Here is a 22,041-nt window from a genome sequence, read left to right as displayed (position 1 = left end):
AAAAGGCAGTTTGGCACAGATAATTATTCTTTTTTTGCAGCAAGATATTAATAGCCACACACTGGAGAGACTATAATCCAATTGCTTGGACCCAGTTGAAAAATCAGATTCTATATCAATTAAATATGTAAACCGGTCTCAGATGGTTTAGTCTAGCATCCATTAATAAAAGTAACAATGCTGAATAATGGCTAAATGTATGCAGGACCAACATTTTAGATAATGTAAAGACAGAGGAAATATCCTATTGAGGAAATTTCTGGGAAACTTTCTTTTTTTACTCATCTCAAATTTGTACACTAGGAATTACAAATATATTATTCCTTAATAAGATGTCTTGTTTCTTGTCGTTTGTTTCTGTATGTCTACATGTTTTTGAATTTGTCTTGTCATTGTGAATATTTTTGTACAAAGAAAATAAACAAATATTATAAAAAGAGGACTGATGATTTTAACCAATCCAATGCATTCCTATGTTCCAAAAGCACACACAATGTCACACAAAGTGGGAAGTACACAGTCAAATGCAGTCACTCATGATAAGTCAATAAAATACAGTTTCTGGGCTCACAGGTGTCAAGCAGACTTTGATAGGATTGTGGTAAAGACAGCTTTGATATATATGTGCATGTTAGACATAATATTATTATTATTAGAAACAATTAAAGTACTATTTGTATTGGCAATTACATAGAACTACCTTGTTTCACAGTGCTATACAATATTACTAAAGAGAGTGTACCGGAGCTCCTTGTACTCCGACCGAGTACCCTCCGTCGATGGACGCTTCCTAGCTTGCGCCGAGGACCACAAGCACCGCACCAGACACCACAACCACTGCAGACTCCACAACCGCCTTAGCTTGACTGGAGTCTCAACGTCTTCCTTCCACCCTGGATCAGCTTCTGACCTCTTCCTTCTACAGAGTATGAACCACCAGCATCCAGGACTGTGTGGGGAAGACCTCTCCTCCAGGAGAGCGTAACAGGAACAGCTCTTAAAAGTGATTAAGCTGCAGATTCCCTTCCAATAACGAGACACAGCTACTTTTTGAAGGGTGAAGAACTGACTCGTCTGAGCCTTTATTGCTGCTTTTATGCAGAATTTTACAGGTTAGGCCCACCCACTGGACCTTGTGGGGCACCAACAATACAGTAACAGCAGCCAAACACAATGGGACAACAGAAACACACCCAGCAGTTCCAGTAAATTCCTCCCCTCTGCTGAGGAGATAATTGAGTTAATTAACTGTATCTACTCAATTATCTCCAAGCTGAAAAGTTAATTTTTTTATGTATTTTTTTATAACTTTGTGATTTTATATGATACAGAAATATAAAACTGTTATAACCAGCATAATTTGGGGACAAACATATCCAAAATTCACTTGAATCGGTTAAGTGGAAGTCATATTTTAACAAAGCAGCCAGTTCCAACTGGTTTGGCAGTGTCTCTGGGACAACGCCCTGCTGGAGAACAATGGAGCAGGGGGAGGGGAAGAGCCACACGTTCCCATGGATTCAAAGGGGGCAAAAAGAGTGTTTCAAAATCCAATAAGCTAGAATAGTTTTTTAATAGAGTTTTTAACAGGCAATATCTTCCAGGGACCATAGTCTTAAAGAGGCATTGCACACCAAAGTCACAAGGTGCCCACAGACTGTTCTTAAAGGGCCATAAACAGTCCAATAAAAGTCCATAGGCCCAAATAGCATTCTTAAAGTGCCATACACTCCAGGGCCATAGTCACAGGGGAGGAGGCAGGCAAGCAAGCCTCTCCAGGACCAAGTGGCGAAGGGCACTTCGTCACAGAGAAATTTAACAATAAATGAGACAATTACACATTGTTACAAAACCAATAGGTTGATAAGGACATTGCTTGAAAGAGCTTTAAATCTAGAGGATTATGGGTACAAATACACAATAATAAAGAGAGTGTGTGTGTGTGTGTGTGTGTGTGGGTTAGGGGTGAGGGGAGTACCAGAATTGGAGGGTAAAAGTTGAGCAAAAATGTATTTGTGAAGTAACAGTTACTTTTGGATGCCACAGGATAGTCTGAATAGATGGGTTTTGAGGCACTTGATCTTCCAAAAATAAAATGCTACTGTATTGTTTTGACTGCAAGACTTGTTAGCTCTCAGTCCCAAAGTTAACTTATGAATGCTGTTGTTTGGGTGAACAGCTGTAAGAGAGTCTAGGTTTAAATAAAACTACTATTATGGGTGGAAAGGCATGGGAGAGAAAGAACAATTAAGTGACAGTCATAAATGGGAAACATCAATTAACTAAACAATATGTTTAATAACTAACTAACAAAAACAAACATACTAAGCAAGCGTTTAGCATGGAAAGTACAGTAGTTTTCAAATTAAAACAGTAATACTATAGGGGAGGGACGTAAAGAGGGGCTCTTCAGAGTTATCACAATCACAATACCTATGCATAATTCTTACACTGACATTGACTACTACAGTTATTATTTATTGTGTTTGTATGAGTAATGCTTTGCTATAATGTGAGATACTGGATGGTAAACAAATTTTTAAATGATTTTTAGAATGACAACCATTCACATTATAGTTACATAGGCTGGAAAAAGACGTGTCCATCAAGATCTGTGTTTTTCACACCTGTTCTTTCTGTTGATCCAAATACAATATATTTTACCATTTTAATCAATATATGTATCATAAAATCTTAGAGATTTTTTTCCTGTGTGGATTATTTGATATCTAACAAAATCTGGATTACTGACAAAACATTTCCCACATTCAGGACATGAGAAAGATTTCTCTCCTGTGAGTTCTCAGATGTCTAAAAAGACTCGAGTGCTGCCTAAAACATATCCGTCAAGAACATGAAAAAGGTTCCTCTCCTGTGTGAGTTCTCTGATGACAGACAAGTAGAGATGTCCCAAACAGTTCGCCAGAACTATTCGCAGGCGAACATAGCTTGTTTGCGGTCGCCGTGGCGGGCGAACATATGCAATTTCGTCATCATTGAGTAAAATTTGACCCTGCTCACCTTTTCTAGAGCCTAGAACTTGGCTCTAAGTTTACACAGCACTTGTGTCTTTCAGAGGACACATACCCTTCTTTAGATGTAGTAGGGACTTGGAATGTCGAATGCAGAATTCCACAGGTCAAATTGAAGTAAAAAAAAAAAGGGGATTTATTCAATATAAAATACACAATAAAAACAATAAATGGTAATAGATAATAAAAGTCAAATCCTGTGGCTGGTTCCGAGACGCGTTTCGCCTTGATGGCTTTTTCAATCGGTGTCAAGCTATGTTCGCCAGCGAATAGTTCCTGGCGAACTGTTCGGGACATCTCTACAGACAAGGTCTGCTTTGTAGGTAAAACATTTTCCACATTCAGAACATGAGAACGGTTTCTCTCCTGTGTGAGTTCTCTGATGTAAAACAAGATATGAATGATGGTTAAAACATTTTCCACATTCAGAACACAAGAAAGGTTTCTATCCAGTGTGAATTCTCTGATGTCCAAGAAGACTTGAGTGATGTTTAAAACATTTTCCACATTCCGAACACGAGAAAGGTTTCTCTCCTGTGTGAGTTCTCTGATGTCTAACAAGACCTGAGCGACTTTTACAACATTTTCCGCATTCAGAACATGAGAAAGGTTTCTCTCCTGTGTGAGTTCTAAGATGTAAAACAAGAGTTGAGTGATGGTTAAAACATTTTCCACATTCCGAACACGAGAAAGGTTTCTCTCCTGTGTGAATTCTCTGATGTACAACAAGATTTGAGTGTTGTATAAAACATTTTCCACATTCAGAACATGAGAAAGGTTTCTCTCCTGTGTGAGCTCTCTGATGTACAACAAGAGTTGAGTGACTGTTAAAACATTTTCCACATTCAGAACACGAGAAAGGTTTCTCTCCTGTGTGAGTTCTCTGATGTCCAAGAAGATTTGAGGGATGTTTAAAACATTTTCCACATTCAGAACATGAAAAAGGATTCTCTCCTGTGTGAGTTCTCTGATGTGCAACAAGACCTGAGTGTTGTTTAAAACATTTTTCACATTCAGAACATGAGAAAGGTTTCTCTCCTGTGTGAGTTCTCTGATGTGTAACAAGATGTTCGTGCCGAATAAAACATTTTCCACATTCAGAACATGAGAAAGGTTTCTCTCCTGTGTGAGTTCTCTGATGTCTAACAAGATGCTCGTGCCGAATAAAACATTTTCCACATTCAGAACATGAGAAAGGTTTCTCTCCTGTGTGAGTTCTCCGATGTCTAACAAACTGCTCGTGCCGAATAAAACATTTTCCACATTCAGAACATGAGAAAGGTTTCTCTCCTGTGTGAGTTCTCTTATGTGTAACAAGATGTGAGTGATAGTTATAACATTTTCCGCATTCAGAACATGAGAAAGGTTTCTCTCCTGTGTGAGTTCTCTTATGTGTAACAAGATCTGATGGATATTTATAACATTTTCCACATTCAGAACATGAGAAAGGTTTTGAATCCTTGTTCTTTTTATTGAAATAGTTCTTCATCTTTCTTAGTATATTCCAGTTCTGGTCACGATTTTCAGAATAACCGCTGCTGACAAAAAACCCTGAAAGAAATATACTTGGAGTTAAAGAAAATCTGTCACTATAAATTATTTATCATTTACCATACTTAGAAAAAAGGACCAATATTTTCATGACATAAGAAATACGACCATGAGGTATTATTGAGATGGACCGTAAACATTATTTTGTGTGTTTTAATTCATTTCACTATCAGTTATGTATGCTCATACTTCGTTTAATTTGCTTTGCACAATTACATTTAGTCCCTTACTTATCTAAATGTATGCTTGCGGAACAGATTACACATACAATGTGTAAGGAAACCTAGTATATTTAATCCTCATTCGGTAGTTTCCTCCCGAACCAACAGAGCATCAGTGAATATAGCTCTCTGTTTGATAGATGAAATAGATGAAATCAATACGAATACAAATAGCTTTATAAGATAATTCCCTTAATAAAGCATACGAATCACCAAACATCAGCCGAAGTCAAGAAGAAGGGTAGAACAGAACTGGCTTTAATGACCACACACAGGCTTTTATACAAGTCCCCATGCAAGGGGACATCCCACAGGGAAGGACACAGTATAACCAATCAGTTACAGTAAAAACATACAATTCCCTTCCCTAGCCCTGGAGATAATCAAGTCTGATAAAGTAATAACTTGATTGTCTCCAGGCAGAAAAATCACAATTTTCCCCAATATTCAGAACACCCCTTTATACATGGGGTATCCCCACAAATATGTCCCCTGATAGCCCCGATCAGGGTGACCAACATTCAAATTTCACCCAGATCGGTTCAGGGGTTCTCAAAAAGTGTGGAAGTCCTTTGTGACCGGCTAACCATGAGCTGGCTGCCCAAAACAGTTCCAGGAGTTTGGGAGGTTTTGCCGGTCTATTCAGTAAAGGGATTAAAAACCAAACAATTCCACAAATGGATTCCCCTGGCTCTTAGCAGTGATTGTTCCCCTCATTCAAATTCACAAAAGTACCGAATAGCGCTCTTCTAGCTATTCGGGAAATATAAATCCAGCGTTCGTTTGTTTGAGACCGGTGTTCGGGAAGTCGAGTGTCCGATTTTAGTTCCAGACACTCGACGACCAAGTCCCGCTGCCTTTGTTCGCCTGAAAAAAGATGGCCGCGGTTTTCTCAGCCAGTAGAACGAACGCTGGCCGCACAGATAGAGTGTACAATTGAAGCAGTCTTTGAAGTTTAATGAGCCAGGGGGGTGGTCTTTGTTCAGTAGTTAAATCTACCGAGTGAATAGGGAAGAAATATTTTATATAGAGAGTGATTTCTTCACACAGTGTATTTCACATACATTCTAGACATATGCAGCACATAATTTCAGTTAGCTACTATTCTTTCCACTAGAAGGTTGTGCAAAGTATCTAATACCTTTTCTAAATCACTATTAGTTTTAACCGCATTCACTGGAAGGGTGTGATATTGAAATTGTAGTAGAGAACTGAATTGACCTGCCTGTGGAAATGTACTGGGAGTTAAAGAGAATCTTTATTTAAATGTTTTCATGTTTAATGCCATGATTATTATTATTTTTTCCTATAACCCCATGCTGCCTTATAAATATCAGTCTTTGGGAGTGGTTTCTGTGAAATCATTATCCCAGGAGCTTGCCCTACGCTTCCTCTACGCTTCCTTGTCTACATTGTGCGCTACTTGGCCTTGGTGAAATAAGGTTTCTTTTTTATATTCACTTTTACTTTTATGTGATCTTTTATTTCAATTTAAATCACCAGGTGATTGCAGAACAGTTGATAACTACTTTATTACCTAATAGTACTTTACTATTATATTTTTTATTTCCCAAGTTCTGCGTGGCATTTTGTCAGACGTATTAGGCCAGGATCTTAGTTATACAGTTCACAATTAATGAGATCAATACCACGAACTGAATGTCTGATTTACTTATTTTCGCTTTTATTCACAGGAAGAAGTGTCAATTAAACTTTGTGTGCACTTAGACTAGGCTGCCTATAAACTTGGTATGTTTAATATAAACCTCTTCTGTAGATAGGTTTAAGCTACCCTCACACAAGAATGTGAGAAGAGGGCTAATTTAGCAAATGAATAGTCTTCGAAATCAAGTTACAGACAAGGATACACATGTTTACGTATACATTAATTGCAAACATTACAGTTATATAACTTGATATAATCCAATATTTAGAGGGTTATATATATAAAAATGTCTTTTTATATTCTTTATTTATTGTCAATGCACAGAAGTGAAAATACATGCTCAATTCGTACAGAGATTATTGGTTTAAAATACATAAGTTGGGGGGGCGGGGCTGGGCCGCCAAGATGGACGGTCGCAGGAGAGCTCGGCTCCTGCAAAATACAAACGTTTAAGCCAGTAATTTAAGCTTTACAGCGATTACAACTACCTACCACTACGACCCATAAAGGCTACTGGATCCGAGGAGAGGCTGGCTCCTGTAGTTTCAGTCCCTTGGAGGTGAGTCCCAGTAAGGAAGTATTTCCCAAGTCAGTGGATTAATCTCATAAGAGCAAGCATTAGGCTGCTACTAGGATAGGACCTGCCGAATATGGGGTACTTTGACATAGTTGGCAGGCTTATGCAATGTATGATCATATAATGTAACTAAACCCCCATCATTTTTTGCCAAGGTGAGGTGTTTTTAAATAAAACTATTACAATCTCTAAGATTTGAAATCACTGTTTAGTAGATAAGCGAGTGAGCTGGATTCTGTATTTTGTATATTTTGGCCCCAGCAGCACCCTATAATGTATGCATGTTTAGGTGAGTGCAGCCCTCCTGGTTTCTTTTATACACACACACACACACACACACACACAACTTGTGTTGTTCACTGCCTAGTTTAAATACTCTCCAAGTATACTCACAGTTTAAAACTACTAGCATATATAAATCATATATAAAAGTTAATCGGTAGGCTTATTGTTAGCAATGTTTGTCTATCCTCTCTGATCAACACTAGCCTCGCTCACACTCAACAGCAGCTAACACGTAATTATCCTGGATTAAATGCATATTAAATATGAATACACGCAAGCTTGTTATTACGCTAAACGTGCTATCAATCCTTTGCAACGCTTAACTTTATAAAAAAAAAAATGTGCAACTAATTCTTATGGCACAATTGTTGAATCTTGTTTATGATGGTACATGCCAACGCTGATGTGACAAAGCATGAAAGTCTGTTATTTCATCTTTTCCACCAAAAATAAAGGAAAAAAAAGAAACATAAGCACATTTCAGTAAACTGTGTCTGGGAAAACTAACCTGGGAGTCAAGGTTTTATGTTTTAAGTGAGGTGATGATTACGAGAGGGAAATACTAGTGGGTGGCCACGGTTCGCATTTACACTTGTTTGTGTGCGAAAAATTTAATGAACAAATTTTAATGCTAACTTTGGACAGTGTTTGTGACTAAGTGGCTACTTAACCCCTTAATGCCGTTACGACGTTCCATGCCGTCCCGCATTAAAAGGGCTTTAAAGCCGTTGCGGCGGCATGGAACGTCGTAACGGCTTTGAGCCCCTGTACTCACCTCCGCCGCGATCCTCTTCTGGGGGGCTGCCTGACAGCCCAGGCAGCCCCCCTCCGGCAAACGAGGCGATCACATAGCCCCCTATAGCTGGCTATGGATCTGCCAGCAGGGGGGCTGTCTGAAATATCAGTCAGTCCCCCTGCTGGTAGGAAAGTAAAAAAAAAATTAAACATGTGTAAAAATAAATTAAATATATTAATATATATATATAGAATGTCATTCTACGTGTATTTTGTTACCAATATATATATATATATATATATATATTAATATTAAAATACACTTAGAATGACATTACATATATATAATATGTATATATATTATATATATAAAAGATGTACATATATATATTTTATATAAATACGTATAATTAAAATAATAAATAAATAAAATAATAAAATAAATAAATAAAATATTGAAACAAAATTTAATATAAATTATATATGCATATGTAATTTCATTCTAACTGTATTTTGTTATTAATATATATATTTCCTGACCATTATTCATGGCAGCATATACTCATGGGTAGCTCCTCCCCTCACAGCAGAAAGGACAGGAAACAGAACTCTGAAACTGGTATAAATAGATCCTCCCCCTACCCATCAGGCAGTCTTTTTTCCTGTCCTTCACAAGCAGTTTGGAAGGAGTCTGCTTATGCAGGCCTAGATTTTTCTTTTATGCTCACCAGGCAATATTTTTGTAGCCATGCCAGGGTTCAGCCTCTAAGCCCTGAAGACCCAGCAATACGCACTAAGATGAAAAGTTGCTACCCTGGGTACCCCCTTTAGTGACCGGGGGTCGGACCCAACCTCTCCCTGAAAGGGATGAAAATGGTCCACTGCATGCCAGGGTTCAGCCTCTTATCCCTGAAGACCCAGCAACAGGCCAGCTTGGGTACCCCTTAAGGGGATGTATGTGATCTACTGTCTACATGAAGCCCAGCAAACAAAAGGCATACCGGTAAGAGTTCTGCATATATGAGGCCCAGTTGAGTCTAAGACTTTATCCCTGAAGACCCAGCAAACAGCACATGTGTAGGAGTTGCCAGCCTGGGTACCTCCTTCAGCAATCAGGAGTCTAACCTATCACTCTCCCTGAAGGGTTGACAGCGGTACACTGCATACATGAGGCCCAACAGAGTTGTGACTGCCGGGGTATACCTTTTGTGTTCCACCTTGTATGGTGATGATGGACGGCATATGGGGTACAGATGGAAGCCTATAGTTTAAACAGTTTAGGCTGTCAGTTGTTCAAATCCCCATTTTGCAGCTGAAACACAGGCCTGCAACAGTTCAGGTAAGTGCATTAGTAATTTAGATTAAAACTAGTATAGGCACCTGGGTCTCTGTTCTTTCAGTCCCTCCCAGCTGCTTATTTTAGGCTTCCTTCTAACAAATAGGTCACATTTAGGAGATTTGTGTGGTGAGCATCTAGGTAAGTTTATATAAAGATGTTTGGTGCAGGTATATGTACCCAAAAGAGTGCTGATAATACAAGTATGCATTGGGCAAAGTAGTGCTGATAATGCAAAAAAGAGTGCTGATAATGGAAGGAGACATTTTGCAAAGGAGTGCTGATAATGCAATGAGACGCTGTGAAAAAGAGTGCTAATAATGGATATCCTGGCTGTATAAAGTCTGCTGGAATTCCACAGCCTGGTGACAGAGGAATATCCAAGGTAAGAGAACCTTCCTGGGTGTCTGTTTAAAGTACACATATGTATATAACAGGTTTTGAAAAACCTAGCTCCGAGGCCACACACACACTTGTTTCTATCAAGGTATGTGGCATTGATTGCTGTTATCTGTGCATTATCACAAATTAGCAGGCTTTTGCAGACAGTGGAAGAATATGCTGCACAGGAGACCACCAGGCCTCAGTATCTGTTCATGAACTGGTGGTGATACAGCATCGGTATGTTTCCACTACATGCTCTAATGTATGAACAGTGTGTGTCCGGTATATGCTCTACGTATGAGTTGCTATGAGGACACGGCCTCAGTATTTGTGTCCACTTTATGCTCTAGGTATGGGTTACTGTGGGGACATAGCCTCAGTGTATTTGTCCGCTATATGCTCTGTGTATGAGTTACGGTGAAGACACTGCCTCAGTATATGTATCCACTATATGCTCTATGTATGAGTTACTGTGAGGACACTGCCTCAGTATATGTATCCACTATATGCTCTATGTATGAGTTACTGTGGGGACACAGCCTCAGTATATGTATCCACTATAGGCTCTATGTATGAGTTACTGTGAGGACACTGCCTCAGTATATTTATCCACTATATGCTCTATGTATGAGTTACTGTGGGGACACAGCCTCAGTATATGTATCCACTATAGGCTCTATGTATAAGTTACTGTGAGGACATTGCCTCAGTGTATGTATCCTCTATATGCTCTCTATAGGAGTTACTATGAGAACACAGCCTCAGTGTATGTATCCACTATTTGCTCTATGTATGAGTTACTGTGTGGACACGGCCTCAGTATATGTATCCACTATATGCTCTATGTATGGGTTTCTGTGAGGACACAGCCTCAGTGTATGTATCCACTATATGCTCTATGTATGAGTTACAGTGAGGACACGGCCTCAGTATATGTATCCACTATATGCTCTATGTATGGGTTTCTGTGAGGACACAGCCTCAGTGTATGTATCCACTATATGCTCTATGTATGAGTTACAGTGAGGACACGGCCTCAGTATATGTATCCACTATATGCTCTATGTATGGGTTTCTGTGAGGACACAGCCTCAGTGTATGTATCCACTATATGCTCTATGTATGAGTTACAGTGAGGACACGGCCTCAGTATATGTATCCACTATATGCTCTATGTATGAGTTACTGTGTGTACACAGCCTCAGTATGTGTATACATTATGTGCTCTCTATGGGAGTTGCTATGAGTACTCGGCCTCAGTGTGTATGTCCGCTATATGTTCTGTGTGTTACTATTGGGACACGGCATCAGTGTATGTATCCATTATATGCTCTAGGTGTTAGTTGCTATGAGAGCACAGCCTCGGTATATGTACCCACTATAGGCTCTGTGTGAGTTACAATAAAGATGCTCTGTGTGAGTTGCTGTGGGGACACAGCCTTAGTATTTGTACCCACTATATTGGCTGTGTATGAGTTGATCTGAGGACTCTGCCTCAGTGTGTGTTCTTTGTATGCTCTGAGTCGCGGTGGAAACACAGCCTCAGTATATGTCCTCTACATGCTCTATATGAGACATTGCTTCAGTGTATCTGTTCCCTATATGATTGATGTATTAGTGGAAACACAATATATGGGAATGATATAGGGCACATCCGCTATATGAATCCAAGCTAATACCAGTTCTATGTGTGGGTTGTGAGTCACAACCTCAGTATATGTGAGTGGTGTAATATGTGTATGAAGTTCTGTTAAAACACAGCCTCAATTTATCTCACTCATATAATCTTAATATGGGTGCAGGCATAGTGTCACTATATATAGCGGAGGTAGGCTATGTATGATTACTGTTTAAACAGACTCCGTATATGTAACTGATATATCTGGGCATAAGGTGCTGTTAGTAACTCTCACAATGTATGTGATTCATATAATCTGTATGCAGGTTGGTATTATTATATAACCCCAATTTATATACGGCATTGGTAGATTTAGTATATACGAATGATCTAAGGTCTGTTTTGCGCTGAAATGTAGCACTGCCCAGTTCTAGCAAATACAAATGGACTAGTATACTGGGTAAGTAATTATTGCCTACTGTGGATTTTCTATTTCAGTTTTTTTAAATGAAGTAGATAAGGGAACATACTGCTGCTGGCTTTGTATTAGATTCCTTCTCCCACAGGTGTTTCAGGATAAGCAATTAACACATTTTTACCACTTCAGGTAGATTGCAGGTGTTACTGCAGGTGTTACTGAACCTGTCTGAGGGCCTCTCCTGGGAGAGAAGGAGACCTGTGTTTCCAAAATGAAGAATGGTACTGTTTCACAGAATCAATATTATTATTTTTTTTGTGTGTGTGTGTGCACATCTATGTAATTATTCATGAGACAAAATGTTTTCTATTACCAGGTATCCTCTCCTCTCTGTCCAAGATAGGGAATGTTTTTTCAATTGTTGTCAGTGTTTTACCTTTAGATATATGCTGATTACTAATTCACAGCTAAGTAGATCATACTAGTTGCAAGAGTACAAATTGGGCTATTATTGATCTCACAAGTAGGTAACGCTGAAGCCATTACCTGATTTAAAAGCTGTTAATATTGTTTTTTTCTCTCACCTGGTCATAACCTTTTAGTCTTTAAATCTGAATTAATTTCCTTAAAGCATAAATCTTACTCTCTTTTATCCCTTGGGGTCCTGGAAGTCTGGCAAGCCCTTTTCGGATATGTCAGGTGTGGCATGCTTTTGGTTCTTAATGAGTTAATGATCAGAAACTTCTGCCCAATTCCCCTGTTGTGAGGGGGAACATTAAAAATTCCTTCCTGCAATAAAGGTATTCTTTTAGGCTCATATGCTCAGGTAACTTTGATACTGGTGTATTACACGTATTTTAAGGTCTTTCCAGTCCCCAGTCCTTTCTACCAGGTTTGCTATTTCAGGTAAAATTCACCTGCTGCCTGAACTATAGAGGAAATCCCTAAACAGGTAGTTCCATTTCATACCTCTCTTCTGATATTCATGGGGTTTATTCTAGGTGTCCTTATATCTGGAATTACAACCAACATGTGGCTTTAAGTGGTTGATTCATCCTGCATAATGTAATGTGATGCAACTTATTAATGACAAACATTTGACTGATATGTTTTTCATGTTCTCTGTACCTGGATCTGTATAAGTTACGGTCACTCTTAACATGGCATTGATTTAATACCTGTGGATTATATGTTTGGATTGGCGTTGATATCTTGCAGATATAACAAGCTGCTTATTATCACCATAGGCTCTGCCATAAGTCCTTCTTCACTGTCTGAAGATAAGGTAAGAGTAAGTATGTGTTTGTTGTTCTCATAAGAATAACTGAATATCTTCTACTACCCTGCATATTGTGTGTCTGTTGCCACAATGTATAATGTGCCTCTGGTTACCACCTTCCCATCAGTATCTCGCCTCATATGTGTGTGTATATATAGATATATGTATATGTATTTCTTACTTATGTTGCACAACAGTCTCTCTCTAATAAATGTGATTAAACTGTTTGGCATAATCTGTACTATTTACAAATATAGGTACTGGCATGGTTGGCCTCCTTATAAATTATTAGTTGCCACAAATTCTATGGTTCATACCGATATCTTTTTTCCTCAACTAATCTGTGTATGATTCTTCTTGCCTTTGCCTAGTAATGTTATTAGTTTATTCCTCTCCTGTGACTGATCATTGCTGTATCAATTCATCCACTGGATTGTGAATCTGAATTTACCAACATCGGGTCATTGTTGCATCGTTTTAATAACCGACTCTTATTTCTCTACTTGGCTCTGCCTCTTTCTGACAGGCAGATATTGATTTGTTCCTGTATCTTCAGGTAAGTAGTTCACAAGGCAAGAGGAAGCGGTGTGAACCGTATTTAATAAATACATCCAGAAAGTAGTAAGATTCTCAGTGTAATTCTCCCCATGTTTAATAGCATGGTGTGTCCGTTCTCATCCGGCATTATCGGCTTGTTCCAGTATGATCTCTGGAAGTTGTTGAGGTTTTGATTTGATAGCTATTTGGTTTTGTATCAGTAACATTTTCCTTCTCTGGCTTATGCTATTATGGCCTTAATTCCTATCTGACTATCTATTCAGGATATTTCAGATATTGAATGCCAGGAGGTTCCTGACCTTGCAGCCTCTAGGGGAAATTGTCTTGTCTGAGCAGATTTTATGACAATTTCCTATTGATTCTTGTTTGGCTTTGTAAAGTCTTCTACGATTTATACAGCTCAATAATGGTTTTATAGCTATTGGCTGTTTTTGAACTCTGTCCCTCCCTCTATATGTATTGCTTGGGTATTCCCCATGAGTATATGCTGCCATGAATAATGGTCAGGAAAACGGAAAATTCCTTCATACTTACCGTAATTTTCATTTCCTGATAATTATTCATGGCAGCATTACGGTCCCACCCATATACTATAGGAGGTGAAGCTAGTTACAAAGACTGCCTGATGGGTAGGGGGAGGATCTATATATACCAGTTTCAGAGTTCTGTTTCCTGTCCTTTCTGCTGTGAGGGGAGGAGCTAACCCATGAGTAAATGCTGCCATGAATAATGATCAGAAAAAGAAATTTACGGTAAGTATGAAGGAATTTTCCGTTATATCGGTAACAAAATACACTTAGAATGACATTCTATATATATATATATATATATATATATCTATATATAAAATACAAATAACCGCAAATATAATATATATATATATATATATATATATATATATATATATATATATATATATATATATATATATATATATATATATATATATATATAAATACATATAATTACAAAAAAAGATTACATTAGTATACACGTAGAATTTAAATACCTATAAATGCATATATATTAAAATTCCACGTGTATATTTAAATAATCTTTTAACGTAATTATGTGATTTGGTTAATTAAAATTTGATTGACATGCCTGACAACACAGGGAGAAAGTGAAGAGAATTTAATTTGCATGCACTATATTTGACCCTGTAACTCTCCAAGACACCATAAAACCTGTACATAGGGGGTACTGTTTTACTCGGGAGACTTCGCTGAATACAAATATTCGTGTTTCAAACTGGTAAATTGTATTACAACGATGATATTTTAAGTAAAAGTGACGTTTTTCGCATTTATTACAAGCGAACTGCACTTTTATGGTCTATATTATTGTTGTAATATGTTTTACTGTTTTAAAACACTAATATTTGTGTTTAGTGAAGTCTCCCGAGAATAACAGTACCCCCCATGTACAGGTTTTATGGTGTTTTGGAAAGTTAGAGAGTCACATATAAGGCTTGCATTTCATTTGTTTCACATTTAAACTTGCCAGATTGGTTATGTTGCCTTTGAGAGCGTATGGTAGCCCAGAAATGAGAATTACCCCCATGATGGCATATCATTTGCAAAAGTAGACAACCCGAGGTATTGCAAGTGGGGTATGTCCAGTCTTTCTTAGTAGCCACTTAGTCACAAACACTGGCCAAATATTTGTTTTTTGCTTTTTTCACACAAAATCAAATATGAACGCTAACTTTGGCCAGTGTTTGTGACTAAGTGGCTACTAAAAAAGACTAAACATACCCCACTTTCAATACCTTGGCTTGTCTACCTTTTCAAATGCTATGTCATTATGGGGGTAATTCTCATTCCTGGGCAACCACACCGTCTCAAAGGTAACATTACTAATCTGGAAAATTTCAATTTGAAAATGTAATGTTCTATATTTGACCCTGTAACTTTCCAAAACAACATAAAACCAGTTAATGGGGAGTACTGTTGTACTCGTGACACATCGCAGATTACAAATATGTGCATTTTTTTGCAGTAAAACGTAAAAGTAAGTATTATGACATTCACAGTTAAAATGTCAGACGGAAATGCAAATTTTAAAAAAAATCTTATTTTCTCACATTTTTTTAAAATTTTATTCCTAATAAATTATGTTCCATATATGAATAGTTAATGATAAATTAAAGCCCTGTTTCTCCTGAACAAAATGATATATAATAAGTGTGGGTGCATATAATTTGAAAGAGGGGAACTACGGGTGAACAGACATAGCGCAAATTCTAGTTTTTGTTTACGTTTTGTTTTGATCAGAACGTGCACTATTGACTCCGTCCTGAAGGGGTTAAAAATACTGGACATAACAAATAAAAACAAAAAAAAAACCACTTAGGTGTGACGAGACCAATCTCGCCACATTGCATTGGAGTAGCCTGGTTGCCTGCCTGCTGCCTTTGGATTATGGACCGGCAGTTAAACAGTTAATTTTACTGCGCAGAAAGGTTTATTCATGCCTTTCTGCACAGCCGTTCGGTAGATTTAGTCTTCTATTAGCCTCACCAGAGCCGTGGGGAGCCGGAAGGCGCTGTCAAGTGGCCGCCCAGAAGCTGGCGTGCGCCGCCAATCTACCACCCAGAAGCCACGGCTTAACAAGCGTGTGCTGTCAATTGACCACCCAGTCTCCTTTCCCCAGCAGCAGGACTGTGAATTGGGAGTGGAGACAGTCGGTCTCCCTCCCCCGCGGCTGGAAGTATATGTTACAAAACTGTTACGGACAAGGATTATGTTTGTTCCTTTATGATACTATGGCTTCGGTACTTGGATTTTTGCACCTATCTCCCGAATGGATTATATTTACCCCGGTTCGGGAAACGAACAACAGACCACCCGGCCCCTGGCGTGTGCCGCCACTTAACCCCAGTCACCTTTTCAACTACCGAATGGCCGACCACCCGGCTGGGAAAGTGTGCCGCCAATTGATCACCCAGGGAGTTGCAGTTTGCGGTTAACAGCAGACTAATTGACGGCCCCGGGATATATCCATTCGTGCCTTATCTCCCGATGTTGAAACTACCGACCGAGTCACGAACGGGGACCACCTACAACCTGGCATGTGGCCTCAATTAGAATGTGGAATGTTGCAGTTAACCGCAAGTCAAGTGCCCCTTCACGGCGGTCTACCTTCGTATACCGAACAGCAACAACATCCAGCTGGAGAGCGGGGATTCGTGTGCAACTCCGGCCGTGATTAGTTCCATGAGTTGGCTCCGAAGTCCCGCTGCCTATTGTCGCACCTGAAAACATGGCCATCTCGTGTTCGGGACAAAGGACACACAAAAGAACTTGTATGCAGGAGACTGGCTATGCTATTCGGGAGGTCTGAGTGCTATTCGTATAGATGATGCGCTCAGACCTGAGCTATCTGACGATGGGTAGAATGTGAGGGATACCAGGTAAAATGTTGCATTTATGTATTTTATACTGTTTTTACCTGTTGACATTACACGTGGGATTTTGGGCCTGTGGGGATAATTGAGCCACCTTAACCGTTGGAATCATTATCTCCAAGATGGGTGGGGACTAATTTCAAACGATGCAGTGTACTGTAATTGGTTGACTGTATGCATTGTGCCGGCATTCCACCCGGTCCAGAGGGGGCTGTCCCTGGACCGGGGACGTTTGCATTAATAACGCTGCCCTGTGTCATTAAAGCCAGTTCTGATTTTGACCTTCAAATCGCAGCCTCGACTCGTTTTGTGGGGAAAAGAGTGTCCTAGCTATACCAGAGCTAGTGGGATTGTTCTACACTTGCAGGTTCCTTGGGTCGTCTACTCGAAGCGGCTTCTCTCCCGCTCTCCAATCTGGGATCCAGACTATCCAAGCGGTCCAACTTCCAGCCAGCCTGGAGGCAACCGTAACATTTGGTGGCAGCGGCGGGATTGTACTGGAGTTCCTAGGAGAGATACTGAACAGATGGAGAGCGCTTATGACAAATTGAAATGTACGACCCTAAAGGATTTACTCTAAAGCAGAGGGGGGTACGCCAGCAACCGTCCGAGAAGGGAGCTGATCGAAATGGATCAGAGCTTCACGATGGCAGAAACCCCGACCACGAGTAGTGACGAAAAGGCCAGGATGGTTCGGGAGAGGCTCGCACTATATGGGCCGAACCCCTCCGTGGAACTGGTACGGTAACTGATGGCCGAAGCAGACGAGGACATACAGAAGGCTAGAGCCCACGAGCTCAGCCTAGTGACCGCACACCGCAACGCTGAAGCTCCCCAGGTAATCGTTCATGTAGACAACAGCGAGAGGCCAAAAATACCCTATGCGGTTTTTAGACCCTTCCTGGAGAGCGAGACAGGAATTGATGAGTACTTGGTGGACTTAGAACGGCAATGCGCACTGCACCAGATTCCCAACAGAGAGTGGCCCACGATACTGTCCGGGAAACTATCCAGGCGAGCACTGGAAGCGTTCCGGACCCTGGGTACTGAAGAAGTGACCCAGTATACGCTGGTCAAAGACACCCTGTTGCGGCAATACGCTGTAACTCCTGACACGTATCGCCGACAATTTCGTAGCACCAAGAAGAAGCCCGATGATACCCATATAGAATGGGCGCACCGAATGAGGAGAGCGGTAAATCACTGGATGAACGGAAGTAAAGCTGTGACTGCCGAAGAAATTTTACAACTATTCTTGTTAGAACATTTTTATAATGGCATGGAGCAGCAGGGAAAGGAATGGCTGCGAGACAGACGACCAGCTACCCTGGAAGAAGCAGCCAAATTAGCCGATGAACATTACGACTCCCGTCTCCACGAACCTGTAAACTACCAAACTCCGGCAAGAGTCGAACACAAAGACACTTACCGCACAGCTCCTCGCACCGATTTCCGAGCTCCGGTACCTGTGGGGCCCGTACGGTACTCGGGACCAACCAGTAGCAACTCCTCTGACCGACCACGATTAACGTGCCATCGATGCAAACAGCTAGGACACTTCATGGCAAGCGGTCTTCTTAATGCACCTCAATCCTCTCAGAATTATAACTACCCTCCTGGGCCATCTCGTTCTGCCAGGGCACTCTGTGTTAACCAAGAGGCCCCTATGGAGGAGTATTTGGGACCACTTCACGAAGCGGATCCCGTATATGCCGCTTCGGATAACCGACAGCACCATCGTCAGAAGGTATGACTCGAGGGTCGCTCTACCGTGGGTCTAAGAGACACGGGGGCTACCATTACACTGGTCCAGAGTCATTTAGTGCCGGAGCACAAGCGGTCAGAACAGACCGTGGCCGTTAGAGTGGCGGGGGGGTGTATACAAAATTCCTACCGCTAAGGTGCATCTGGATTGGGGAGCGGGGAAAGGGGCCATGAACGTGGGCATAATGGATAATTTACCGGCTGAAGTACTAATGGGCAACGATTTGGACCCCATGACTTCTGCCTATGCCCCAGCCTACAATAATGAGGCACATCCGGTGACTACCCAAGCACAAGCTAGGACGGAGCGAGAACCCTCACCAGTGCGGGAGACCCAGGTAAGACTTACCCCGACCTGGACTGACCCCTTAGGTCCCATACCCTGGGACACCCCAGATGCTTTTGAGACCGAGTCTAAGACCGACCCGACGCTACAGAAATACGAGCGGAGACTGGAGGGGTCGGGCTAGATAACGAAACCTTTTTATGGGAAAAAGGGAAGCTGTATCGCTTGACAGAGAAAAGGGGGCAGCAAATACCGGCAAGAAATACTCAAGATAGGACACGACATCCCCTTGGCAGGTCAACTAGCCGTAACCCGCACCCTACACCGCATCACCCACACGTTCTTTTGGCCCGGGGTACACGCGGATGTCCGGACCTATTGTAATACATGCGATGTGTGTCAGCGAGTAGGGAGGAGAGGCGATCACCCTAAAGCACACCTAGTAAACATGCCAATTGTAGAGGAGCCCTTCAGCAGAGTCCCTATCGACCTAGTAGGTCCACTGGCTACCCCTAGCCCCTCCGGTAAGCGCTACATCCTTACCGTAGTGGACTACGCTACCAGGTACCCAGAAGCGGTGGCCCTATCTAACATCCAAGCGGATACGGTAGCTAATGCGCTAGTTCAGATGTTCTCTCAGGTAGGATTTCCGAAAGAAATTCTGTCCGATCGAGGCACCCAATTTACTGCCGAATTGACCCAGCAGCTCTGGCAAGTTTGCAAAATTAAGTCCCTCCTGAGTTCCCCCTATCACTTCCAGACGAACGGGCTTTGTGAGAGGTTCAACGGGACCCTCAAGCAAATGCTCAAAACGTTTACCCAGGAATACCGAGATTGGGAACGCTTCCTGCCGCACCTCCTGTTTGCTTATCGGGAGGTTCCCCAGGAAACGACAGGGTTCTCTCCCTTTGAGTTGCTCTACGGAAGAAAGGTACGGGGCCCCCTAAACCTGATCCGGGAGCACTGGGAGGGAGAGACGGAAACTGACGGTGTCCCCATTGTGCCATACGTGCTGGAACTCAGAGACCGAATGGAGCAACTAGCCAAATCAGTGCAGGCTAACCTCCAGTCGGCCCAGAGAAGACAGAAGGTATGGTATGATCGGGGGGCCCGAAGGAGAATCTTTACCATAGGACAAAAGGTGTTCGTACTTAAGCCGGTGAAGACAGACAAATTGCAAGCATCATGGCAGGGCCCCTACCAGATTGTAGAGAAACGGGGCGACACCACTTATGTCATAGCTAGTTGCCACGACAACAACCTTAGGAAGACGTGACAGCCGTATGTTGTCCTCCCCAGGAAGACCCCGACAGTCTACCCATTCCCGACCTATTAGAAAAGAGTCCCCCCACAGGTGTAGTAACCCAGGTTCAGATAGGAGACCGACTTAGCCCCACTGAAAGGGAGCAGCTCAATACACTCCTCCAGTCCAAACACCTCGCCTTCTCCCAGAAGCCAGGGTACACTACCTTAACCACACACAAGGTAGATACCCCCGGGCAAACACCCTTACGCCAGCCCCCGTATCGCATCCCCGAGGCAGTTAGGACAGGAATGAAGAAGGAGATCGATGAGATGCTCCAACAGTCCCTGGGCCTCCCCGGTTGTCCTGGTACCCAAGAAAGATGGGACAACCCGGTTCTGTGTAGACTATCGGAGGCTCAATGAAAAAACAGTGACGGACGCGTACCCTATGCCCAGGGTAGACGAGCTACTCGATCGTATAGCCAGGGGAAATTACCTGACCACTATTGACCTCTGCAAGGGTTACTGGCAGATTCCCCTGGCCCCGGAGGCTATCCCTAAGTCGGCATTCGTCACCCCATTCGGCTTATACCAGTTTAAGGTAATGCCGTTTGGGATGAAGAATGCCCCAGCTACATTCCAGCGCTTGGTGGATAGACTCCTGGATGGCTTCCAGAGTTTTGCCTGTGCATACCTGGACGACATAGCGATTCACAGTGAGTCCTGGGAGGACCACTTAGCTCATGTAGGAATGGTTCTGGATCAGATCCGGGCTGCTGGCCTGACTCTGAAACCAGAAAAATTTCACTTTGGGATGGCCGAGGTACAGTACCTGGGTCACCGGGTGGGGTGCGGAAAACAGCGACCAGAGCCAGCCAAGATAGAAGCTGCTGCCAATTGGCCCACCCCCATCACTAAGACCCAGGTTCTAGCCTTCCTGGGCACGGCAGGGTACTACAGACGATTTGTACCAGACTACAGCACACTTGCCAAACCCCTGACTGACTTGACCAAGAAAAACTTACCTCGACAGGTCCTGTGGTCTCCCCACTGTGAAACTGCTTTCCAGGCCCTCAAAAATGCTTTGGTGGCCCCAGCTCTTAATAAACGTTTTATCGTCCATACAGACGCTTCCATGTTCGGGCTGGGAGCCGTCCTCAGCCAAGTAGGTGAAGACGGAGGGGAGCATCCAGTTGCCTACATCAGCCGGAAGCTCCTGCCCCGCGAAGTCAGCTATGCAGCAGTCGAGAAGGAGTGTTTGGCTTTGGTGTGGGCATTAAAGAAATTGACTCCCTATTTATATGGACAAGAGTTCACTCTGGTCACCGACCATAACCCGTTGGTGTGGCTAAACCGGGTCTCTGGAGATAACGGCAGGCTATTACGTTGGAGTTTATCATTGCAACCCTTCAATTTCACCATTACCTACCGACCCGGGAAACAGAATGGCAACGCCGACGGGTTGTCCAGACAAACAGACCTCAGCCCAGCATAACCAGTGGTCTGGACAGCCTTAGTCTGCCCCGAAAAGGGGTCAGACGGTGTCTGCCAGAGTGTTCCACAAAAAGGGAGCACTGTTTCAAAAACACTAGTTATAATTGTGTACCTTTAATTACTTGGGAACAGCATTTCAACCTTTGAACTGGCACTTCGAATACCGTCGAAGTGCCGAAGCCG

The 22,041-nt window shown here is 41.9% G+C and overlaps 1 pseudogene; it reads right to left on the bottom strand.

Annotated features, from left to right (window-relative positions):
• Positions 1 to 2,846: 2,846 nt before the first annotated feature.
• LOC134569312 (oocyte zinc finger protein XlCOF6.1-like) lies at positions 2,847 to 16,932 on the bottom strand (annotated as a pseudogene).
• Positions 16,933 to 22,041: the final 5,109 nt, after the last annotated feature.

The sequence above is a fragment of the Pelobates fuscus genome, chromosome 7 (genome assembly GCF_036172605.1).
Source record: "Pelobates fuscus isolate aPelFus1 chromosome 7, aPelFus1.pri, whole genome shotgun sequence".
NCBI classification, from domain to species: domain Eukaryota; kingdom Metazoa; phylum Chordata; class Amphibia; order Anura; family Pelobatidae; genus Pelobates; species Pelobates fuscus.
This window is presented reverse-complemented; position numbering and strand designations above follow the sequence as displayed.